General features: G+C 41.1%; 1 long non-coding RNA gene across 1 annotated transcript; it reads right to left on the bottom strand.

The window, feature by feature from the left end:
* Positions 1-3696: 3696 nt before the first annotated feature.
* LOC121562636 lies at positions 3697-11163 on the bottom strand. The gene is made up of 3 exons (XR_005999594.2): positions 11069-11163; positions 4224-4372; positions 3697-3797 (listed from the first exon to the last, which is right to left on the bottom strand). It is a non-coding gene; the product is annotated as an uncharacterized LOC121562636 (long non-coding RNA).
* Between the last annotated feature and the right edge of the window lie 221 nt (positions 11164-11384).

Raw genomic sequence — 11384 nt, 5'->3', positions numbered from 1 at the left:
GTAAATAATGACGAGATGCTCATGCTTCCGCCCTAACAACGCGAGTCATTGTCCCAAAGGCGGGAAAACAGGCGACAAGCTTAGGTCTGCATATTATGCCCATATAAACGCATTGAGCTTCTTCAGGACATATTTTGGCAAGAGTGAGCCATCTCGCTTCTCCTCTTCCTCTCTGCTGAAACTAGTGAGCGAAACAGCGCCCCTCTGTCTTACTATGTGTAACCCATGTATCTGATGCAGTCTGGCCAGAAAAAGTATGACATGCCATACTCCTGTTGTCCTGACAGCATCAGATACATGCAGTGGCGGCTGGCCGATAGAGGGCGCTAGGGCGCCGCCCCCTTAAATAAAATTATTTTAAAAATAAAAAAATAAAAAATAATAATAATAATAATAATAAAAACATCAGTATGTCAATATTTGTGTGTTTGAAATATGGAATGCACACAGTAATATGTGTAAGATATGATAGAAAATCATATTCGCAACCTTTCCTCTGCCTGTCAAACGCCTCGTCAGCTCTGGGCGATACAGAAAGTGCCCCGAGGAGGCGGGTCTACGTAGCAGTTAAGCCAATTGCTAATTTAAGATATGAATGTATGACATAAAATGTAGTCAATAAGCGATCTTAAATCGAATCCAAGGAGGGCGATTATTTTACCGCCCCAAGCTCGCCCCCTGATAAAATAAGGACCGGGTCCAGTGACGCCATTTTTACTAGACAACAATGGCGAACGCAAAGCGTTACTCCTCCAAGACCCAACCCTAACTCGGTGAAATCTCTCCTCCAAGATCCGTTTGAGAGGAGAACTTTGTCAGAGAAAGTTCGGGTGAAAGAGCTGGGCCCAGATCAACCTGACCTCTCAATCAGACAGCAGGCTAGCGAGAAAGGGAAGCAGTATATGCGCGGCTTCTCCCGTAGCTGGTACACCAGGAAGGCTTGGCTAGCTGGGTGCACTGATGCTAATGCTTTATTTTGCTTTCCGTGCTTGCTTTTTAAAAACGACGGGGTCAGATTCAGCATGGACAGGTACCGGAGTGAGGGGATATGAAGCACCTGTCAGAGAAGGTAAAGAAACATGAGAACACCAGGGCACACATGGACAACTCTGTAAAGCTAGCTGTATTAGGAAGGGTGAACATTGCTACGCAGCTGGATGACGGCCACAGGATTGCGGTGAGGAAACACAATGAGGAGGTGGATAAAAACAGGCACATTCTATCCAAAATTATCGATTGTGTGAAGTTCTGTGGGGCTTTTGAGTTGGCCTTGCGTGGGCACGAGGAGACTGACTCCTCAGACAACCCCGGCATTTTCCGGGGCTTAGTGGATTTTGTTGCCTCCCTCGACAGTGTGCTGGAGGAGCACCTGAAGACAGCTACCGTTTTTAAGGGCACGTCAAAGACGATACAGAACGAGCTGTTGGACTGTATGCTGTCAATGCTTAAGGATTACATCCTGGAGGAAGTAAAGAGTGCTGATTTTATCGCCATTCAAGCTGACGAGACGACTGACGTTTCCACCCACTGCCAGTTGGTGCTTGTGTGAGTGATTATCATAGAGCCGTCACAATTATATTTGTTTTAGTATTTTAAAAGGAAAGAGAAGACACAATCAGACGTTGATAATAATGCAGGAAAGTACTACACAGTTTGTAATAATTATTCAGGTGTCCACCAGGTCAATTTCTAGAAGAGGCCTAGTTGTTATTGAATATTAACTTTATTGCTAAGTGAACAGCAGAACAAAATTATGTTGCATCCCTCTCACAAATGTAATAGAAAAAGGCTTTAAAACGTAATAACATCAGTTAATTATGTACATCACAGGTTAAAAGCAGTTACTAGACATAGTTTGTGTGTATATACACACTGTCTGTCTGTCTGTCTGTCTGTCTGTCTATATATATATATATAAGTCACTGGTTGTGTGTTGAGGGGGAATTACAGTGAGTTAAGAAGTCTGATTGCAAGTTATCAAATTAAACTTTATTTTTTGGACCCAGGGCCTCAATTCCCTCTTTGTGTGGGGACAGCGCATCTGACGAGCAGCAACAGCCCATCAAGCGACGGAGGATGCTGGGACCAGGAGAACAACAGAGGTTGGCTATAGAGGTAAGTTGTGATGTAATTGTCAGTGTTTCCCACCTAGAACTTTTTTCAGGCCTGGTAGTATGTAGCCAAAACCCTGAACAATCAGCACCTTGGTAATCATATACTTGAGTTGGACATAGGCATGTGTCAGTCAGGATCACTTGCATCAAAATAGCTTAATTGCAAATTAAAGCTGATGATGTATCTTTTACAGGTATGTGATACCATCCTGAGTCATGCCAAAGAGAGGTTCTCCCTTCACCCAGCACCTCATCAGCGCAACACTATTGCACGGAGAGTTGTTCCCACAACACAGTGTGAAGTTCCCCGATACAGCGCTTGAAACAACCGTGGAGGCGTACCCCATGTTGAACAAGGCCAAGCTCAAAACCAAACTGTCCCTCATCTATGAGAACAGTGAGTTCAAGGCTTGTAGTGGTGCAGTGCCCCTGTACCAGTTCTTCATGGAGAACAACCTTCAGAGCACTTTCACAGAGACTGCCAGCCTCCTCAAGATCCTCATCACCACACCCATGACAACTGCTGAGTCAGAAAGGTGCTTCTCTACACTGAAAAGGATCAAGACCTTCCTGAGAAACAGCATGACACAGGATCGCCTGAACGCTCTGGCCATGCTCTCCATGGAGAAGAAACTTGTCAGGGACATTCCTGACTTTAATCAAAGGGTCATTGAGAGGTTTGCCACTCAGAAGGACAGACGGGCAAAATTCCTGTACAAATAAGATGACAGACACACACACACAGAGCAGCTCTGGCCGCATGTTTCTTTGTATATAGTTGACCTTAGCATAAAAAATCCAGTTATATATGGTACTCTAGAAAGTCTTAATAGTGTCTTTGCTAATATTACTGTATATATGTTGTTTTGTATCAATTAATTGTTGCAGTTCTGGAGCACATTAACAATTAGTCACATTTAGTATGATCATAAAATACTGTATGCTATTCTTCCAGTCAAAGGTTTGAGTTCATCCACTTGATATCCATTTCTATATTATACATCCTTTCATACAGTGTAAGATTTCCTATAAACTTTATAATAATTTCATGTTATTGTCCACTTTCCACTCTGTTCTGACAGCATGCCTGTTGCGTTGCCTGTTTACTACCAATGGTGAAAAGTTCACTTTAAATGCAAATGAAAGGCTTGGGTTTGTGTAATATGTTTTTGTGTAAGAATGCCTCAACTTTTTAATATTGGCATTAAATAATTACTGAATGTTTCACTGAGCACTGCTGTCCTGCAGTTTGTGTTAAAATATATCGCGATGCAGTTCAGGAAAAAAAAGTATGGCACATGCCCCACCGAAATACTTTTCACCAGCCAGCATCATGGATACATGGTCTATACGGAGACAGAGGGGTGCCGTTTCGCTCGCTCGGATGCTTTATCTGAGACTGATGCATCTTTCTGTCAGTATTTTATTTGGACGGGCAAGGAGGTACGGTAGGGCGGGCCAGGCCCCGCCTATAACGCCGTCCCTGACTTCTAAGGAGTGGGTAAATTCTTGTAGTCCAAAAGAGACTGCAACAACAAACGTATTTTCAAATGCATAGCTTCTGAAATATATTTACCTTCACTTCATTCCCCTCGACAACAAAGAAAAATGGCTGATTCTCATACAGGAAACAGAACGCCAATGCAACTGAATTCGAATCCCTTTGCATTTTGTAGACGGTCACTGAAAAGTGAAATAACAATGTTTACTTCCTGGATGTGATAAAGATTTGCACATCTTTCCAACAGTATTTGTATTTTGCTTGTTGCCATAAAAACGATCAATTAACTAAGTAATGAATTCACTTAGAATGTACCTTTCAGGTGTGTCAACTAAATTCCTGGAGGGCCATGTGTCTGCAGTTTTTTCTCCTTTCAATTTGTGTTCAATTAAGACCTAGAAAACCAGATGAGGGGAGTTCCTAACTAATCAATGATCAATCAGCTACAAGGGAGGAAAAAAAAAACAGCTGACTCTCTGCCCTCCAGGAATTGAATTTGACACCCATGCTTTAAAGGGGCGAGATACAGTATTCTTTATGGGTCTTCTGCAGAAATCACAATTATCCCACAATGCAGCAAACAGCACCACTTTAATCCATCCTCCTACCTTTATGTTTGACTTTCTCGGTCTCCTGCATATCCCTGACATAGATGACTGGTTGGTTTAAGGAGAGGGGCTTTCCAACTAACGCTATCTTCCCTCTTACTTCCATGTGCATGTAGGTGGTGATTATTTCTTCTCCTGACATGGTAGATCTGTAGAACAACAAACAATACATTAATAATATCTATGCATGTGTGTTTGTGTCTGTGTGTGTGTCAGGCATAACTTAAAGGCCCAGTGCAGTCAGACGTGTGTTTTCTGCTGTGTTTTATAAACACTCACCAGTTTATTAGGTTCACAAAAATGAATAGTTCCTACAGACAGTGAATCATATGGCAGCGGCTTGCTATATAAAGCAGGCAGACAGGCATCGAGGAATTCAGTTACTGTTCGATTGAACGTTAGAATGGGCAAAATGAGTGACCTAAGCGTGAGTGACCGATTTTTTCAACATTGTTTCAATATTCAAATTCGATCTCCAACTGTCCCATAGTAATGAACGTGTCCAGACGAGACAGACAGACAGGTAGCGTTTCTCAGCCAGTCGAAATCATGAATCAGCTGGCCTTATTTTTATGGATATATACAAAGAAATGTCAATTGAAAAAAGATCAAACAAAACTTAAGTGCAGCTAGTTTGCAGTCTTTCCAGCTTCAGTTTGAAGTGATTGTGTTAGCTGTGTTGTTGGCTAGCTCCTCTGAACAACAGTGTCCTGACGAGTGTGAAAATGTTCTATGCCAGGCGAAATCGTGCCTCATTGCCTAATTGTTATGGATGTATCCAAATACATGTCACTAGAAAACAGCTTAAACAAATGCAGCTACTGTTGTTATTCTGTCTGCACTGTTTGACGTGACTGTAAATTTGCCGTAGTTGGCTAGATAGTAAGCAATGGATAAGAACATTGCCAGCCAGTGTGGCAATAGAACATTTAGAACGAACGACTGGGTCGCGTCTCTGGCAACTGAACTGATAGAATGAACGACCAGCCGGCTTGGGTAGCAACCCCTAGATTTGTTTCGGGACTATATATTGTGGAAGGATGAAATAGTATTAATAAATTCATCAAAATAACGTTTAATGAAAATATGGCAATCATTATTTGAATATGTTGGTAACCCGTTGTATAAAAGTGATAATGCCTCGAAGCCCGTGTTTGGAGGATATATTGGCACGGTTTGCCGGCCCTCGACTTGTCTCGGGTCTAACAACACCAGTGCCAATGTATACTCCAAACACCAATTTCTTGGCATTAGCGCTTAAATGTTTCCCCATTATTCTTTCCAAAATTCTTCTAAAAAATTCTGTCAAGGTATTGGGGATCATGGCTAGACAGCAATTTTCAAGTCTTACCACAGATTTTCAAGCAGATTTAAGTCAAAACTGTAACTTGGCCACCCAGGAACATTCACTGTCTTCTTTGTAAGCAACCCAGGTGTAGATTTGGCTTTGTGTTGTAGGTTATTGTCCTGCTGAAAGGTGAATTCCTCTCCCAGTGTCTGGTGTAAAGCAGACTGAAGCAGGCTTTCCTCTAGGATTTTACCTGTGCTTAGCTCCATCACATTTCTTTTGAACTCTGTAGCCATTTTAAAATCACCATGGTGACATCCCTAAGCAGTTTCCTTCCTGTCCTGCAGCTCAGTTCAGAAGGAGTACTGCATATTTGATGTGTCTGGGTGGTTTAATACATCATCCACAGCATAATTATGAACGTGACCTTGCTTAAAGATTTATTCAATGTCTGATTTGTTATTGTTACCAATCTACCAATCACTGCACCTGTACACAGCCCATCTGTAATTAGCCCACCCAACTACCTCATCCCCATATTGTTATTTATTTTGCTCATTTGCACCCCAGTATCTCTATTTGCACATAATCTTCTGCATATATATTACTCCAGTGGTAATACTAAATTGTAATTATTTTGCACTATAGCCTATTTATTGCCTTACCTCCATAACTTACTACATTTGCACACACTGTATATAGATTTTCTATTGTGTTATTGACTGTACGTTTTGTTTATCCCATGTGTAACTCTGTGTTGTTGTTGTTTTTATCGCACTGCTTTGCTTTATCTTGGCCAGGTCGCAGTTGTAAATGAGAACTTGTTATCAACTGGCCTACCTGGTTAAATAAAGGTTAAATAAAAAATAAAAATAAATATGAGGCTATTGAAAAGCTCCCTGGTCTTTGTAGTTGAATCTGTGCTTGAAATTCAATACTTGACCTTACAGATGTTGTATATATGGGGGACAGAGGTGTAGTCAATCAAAAAGCATGTCAAACCATCATGTGGTCCTCTGTAGCTCAATTGGTAGAGCATGGCGCTTGTAACGCCAGGGTAGTGGGTTCGATCCCCAGGACCACCCATACGTAAAAATGTATGCACACATGACTGTAAGTCGCTTTGGATAAAAGCGTCTGCTAAATGGCATATTATTATATATATTATAACCCCTAATATTTCACACAGCGTGAGTCCTTATAACTTATTATGTGATTTGTTAAGCCAAATTTTACTTCTGGACTCATTTAGGCTTGCCTAAACGAAGGGGGCGAATTATGCAACGAATATATTTTAGTTATTCCATTTATATTCATTTGTAAAAAATATATTTAAAAAAATAATGTAGAATTTTCTTTTCACTTTGACATTATGGAGTATTTTGTGTAGATCAATTACAAAAAAATCGAATTTCTCCCCTTCTAGTAGGGTGGAACTTTTTGCACTAAAAGTTGACACTTTCAAATTTGTTCGCTAATTACATTTTGTTCAAATATTCTGTGCTAATAGTCCCCTGTTCTCACCTATAGTAGGCTGATAGAACATGATTTTGCTAAACTGGCCCGCAAAACCCTTAAACAAGCAGCTGATCTCAGTAATGATGAACAAAATGCTTTGAAATAACTGAAAGACATTCCAAATATTGTGATAAAAACATTTTATAAGGGAAGGTCTATTGTGGTATTAAGCAGGGAACAATATGATAGTGAGGTCTATGCTCAAGTCTCTGACACGTGCTAAGTGCTATGTCCCTCTCCGTTCCAACCCCACAGACAGAATAAAAAAGGATATAGAAAGTTTCATTGATAACGCTCTTTTAGAGGGTTGGATAACGGAAACGGAGAAGGACCTTCTCATTACGCCACACCCAGCCTGTCCAGTGGCTTACCGAAAATGTATAAAAGTATGGATAAACCTCAGGTAACAGTAGCCCTATTGAACCCCTATCTCAGTATGTTGATTTCTTCATCTCTAAATTCGTGCCAGTATTGCCAGCCTTTTTAGGAGATAACAGGGATCATCAATAACTACAGATGCGACACCGAAAGCATTTAACAATTGACCTTCAGTCTCTCTATACTAATATCCCACATGGCGCAGGCCTATGCGCGCTCTCTCGTTATCTTAACACTTGACCGCAGGGTATCTTACCTCCGTCTAACTTTATTCTGTCTCTCACTGAAAAAGGCCAAATTACTTCCAATATGAGGGCAGATTCTACGAACATATGCGGGGTACAGCGATGGTAGCTGCATTCGCTCCTAACTATGCGAATTGATTTATGTGACACAGGGATGAGACCTTCATTTATAAAGTCCAGAAAAACCCATATTTCCAGAATGTTGCCCTTTGGAAAAGATATAGACGACATTCTACTGGCATGGAACCGTACTGACGCTCTCCTCTCAGAGTTCATTTATTATAGGCTATTAATTTATCTGATTCCAATCTCAAATTCACAGCAAAGAGAAATCGGGAGAAAATATACTTATTGGATCTGACAATCCACAAAAATAAAGAAAACAAGTTGGAGTCTATTATCTTCCGCAAACCGCAGAGTAGGAATACACTTTTACACGCAGACGGTAAGCACCCGGTACACCTTAAGCAGAATTTACCGGTGGGTCAATTCCTAAGACTCCGACGTAACTGTAGTCCAGACATAGATCTAGAGCGCAAGGCTAATGATATGAGCACCAGGTCCCTGCAACGCGGGTATGATAAGTGTCACTGAACAGGCCTATACCCGTGCTAGAGAGACCGAACGTCGAAGCCTACCCACTGGCACTAATAGGGTAGGGGAGGGAATGGCCGGCAGGGATGTAGCTCAGTTGATAGAGCATGGCGTTTGCAACGCCAGGGTTGTGGGTTCGTTTCCCACGGGGGGCCAGTATAAAAAAAAAAAATGTATTCACTAACTGTAAGTCGCTCTGGATAAGAGCGTCTGCTAAATGACTAAAATGTAATGTAAATGTAAACCAGGACAAAACGCCCCCTCGTATGTGTTTTTCCACGGAGTACAGCCCATGTTCCGGTCGCGTCAAATCCATAGTATTGAAACACTGGAAGATCCTCAAAAGTGATCCAAATCTACGAGAGTTCACAACATTGCCCCCTCGCATTTGTTTTCGCCGTGCGCGCAATCTAGCCGATTCCGTTACACACAGCATGCAGCTACTCAAGAAGCGTGAGACTTGGCTCTCAGGCCCGCCCAATGGCAATTGGTACCCGCAAAACACCAGTCTCAACATCAACAGTGAAGAGGCGACTCCGGGATCCTGACCTTCTAGGCAGAGTTGCAAAGAAAAAGCCATATCTTAGACTGGTCAATAATAAGAAAATATTAAGATGGGCTCAAAACAGGTGGGGCTCTGCTCCACCATCCCTGAATGACGGGTCGCCACTGATCCTACGTAAACTAAAACAAAGAGAGGCATTCTGGCAGTACACCTTAGACACTGTGGATCCAAAGGGGCTAAATGATGATTTTTCACTGTCCTCGTTTTTATAATGTTGTTGCATTGGTTTCTTGGGTTTCTGTGTCTCTGTTATCACAGACACCCAAATATCACCTATGTATATTTTGACATGGCCTGTTGATTAACGAGACACACAATTTATCTTATTATGTTGTGCTATAATTTGCCATTTACCTTGAAACATATTATAATTATATATTTATTTACATTGTTGCCTCACAATGGGCCACTAGGCTATAAATAGGAACTAAGCGCAATGGTCAGGTCACTCTGAGGAAGACGTCAGTCACCTGTTCACATCCTGTACAATGAATTAACCTGAGCAAAAAGACCCCAATCTCTTCCTTGTTTTTGTTGAGTGTTCCAACTCCTTTTTACCTCGAATTAGTCATTTTGTTGTTGAGCACCACTCCTTTCCTTTGTTTGTCGAAGCGGGAAAGCCCACCGGAATCAATTTCAATCCCACTTTGTAATGCAACAAAATGTTTTATAAAAAATCTTGGGGGTGTAGACTTTCTATAGGCACTGTAAATGTAACCATGTTCAAACTTTTAAGAAATGTTCTCTTAAAGTATTGATATACCAAGAAAACAACGTTTTTTGTCAAGTTCCTTAAACTTGCCAAAGCCAAGCAACCATCCTGCACCATTTCCAGAAAGTTGTGGGAAGGTTGTATGCAAAATAACCATAGGTCAACCACACTCTCACCAAGCTCTTGTATTACCCAAACCACAGAAGCATTACAAACCACACTCTCAACACTTTAAATTAGCGTGTTACCCAATTAGCTCATTATTTGGCTTAGGCCAATAGCTGTAACCCAGTTATAGGCGCTTTCAAATGTCTAATATATGGTCTACTCTGATCCAGAGTCGATAACCTTGATTAATGTGTTGACACGGGTCCTGGAACACCTGGAGAAGGAACTGATAAGCCAAAGTATTTAAAAAAACATTCCTTACCCCAGGACACTTCAACATATGTCTTTCTCAGTGGAGCTATAACATATGTCTGTCTCAGTGGAGCTATAGGCTGACAGGCTCATTGTAATGGCTGGAATGGAATAAAATACATCAAAAATATGGAAACCATGTTTGACTCTGTTCCAATCCAGCCATTACAATGAGCCGTCCTCCTATAGCTTCGCCCACCAGCATCCACTGGGTCTATTGCATAGAGATAGATAGAGGACTCCATGTGTCATTATAGTGTCTGTGACAGCATGGGCAGCATCAATGAGGCAATCTCCATTTTGAAGTAGTTAATTTTCTTCTTCACGATTGGCTGATTCCTCCTGATGACCCAGTTGGACATGACTCCAACAGGGCCACCAGCAGGGATAAGCCAATGAAGTTGGAAGTCCCACCCAGTTGACTACATAAAAATGGTGGAAGCCCTCAATGGTGCTGCCCACGCTAACGTATCCTTTTGGCACTAGAGGTCTATCATTCTCTATGGTCTATTGTTGGTCTATTAAACCATAAAAAGTCCATTGGGTTCAGCATTTTCCACACCTTGAGCAAATAATGTATGCAGCATTCTTTTTGCGAAGCTTGCATTCAATTTTCCCTCGCTGTTGCACACAACAGGCTTCCATTCCACCTTTTTTTTTTTGTTGAACATGTGCTCTTTATGACAGTATGTTAAAATTAGGTGAAATCTAAATCCTAATTTGACCAAGTTACACTTCTCAAAAGGCACCGAATTGGTGGAACGACCCAACCAAGTTGTATTCTTCAGCAATAAATGTGTAAACTATATCATTCATTAAAATAACTCTAAACAGCAGGAAATATTGCATATTGTACCTTTACATTTCATAATCTTTATAAACGTACATGATTTAGTAACACACTTCTTAATTTACAAAAATGGCAATGAATCCAATCCATTGAATAAAATAATTAATTTAAAAAATACCTCTAAAAATTATTAGGATTTTATTAGGATTCCTGGGGTCCAAAACAGGACTATGCTATGCTGCAAATATCACATTCTGTAGAATGAAAACAAATAATTCTAAACGAATAAAACACACTTATTAAAAAATAAGTTGGTGAAAGAGGAATTGACATACCTTCTCCGTTGCCTCTTCTTGTGGATGCTGAGTTGTAGAAGTCCGTGATGCAATGCTGTTGTGCTTTCTTGGTCGCAGGGTCTGCAATGTCTGCACGCTCACCGCGCCCCCCACAAATATAAGATTGAGCGCAGCCCGGAAAGCGTCAGCATTCCTACTTAAACCGCGCCCACATTGGTGAGTATTGCTCGTAACACGTCAAACCTGCATCATAATCATATTGAACCCATAGAGAGCCTCCCAAGTATATTTGATGTGGTTGGATGGGACGGTGACCTCATACTGAAATCAAAGTTTGTCATGAAAAGTACAGTAT

The sequence above is a fragment of the Coregonus clupeaformis genome, unplaced genomic scaffold (assembly GCF_020615455.1).
Source record: "Coregonus clupeaformis isolate EN_2021a unplaced genomic scaffold, ASM2061545v1 scaf2341, whole genome shotgun sequence".
In the NCBI taxonomy this organism is placed as follows: Eukaryota; Metazoa; Chordata; class Actinopteri; order Salmoniformes; family Salmonidae; genus Coregonus; species Coregonus clupeaformis.
Note: the sequence above shows the minus strand (reverse complement) of the source record. Positions and strands in the feature narration are given on the sequence as shown.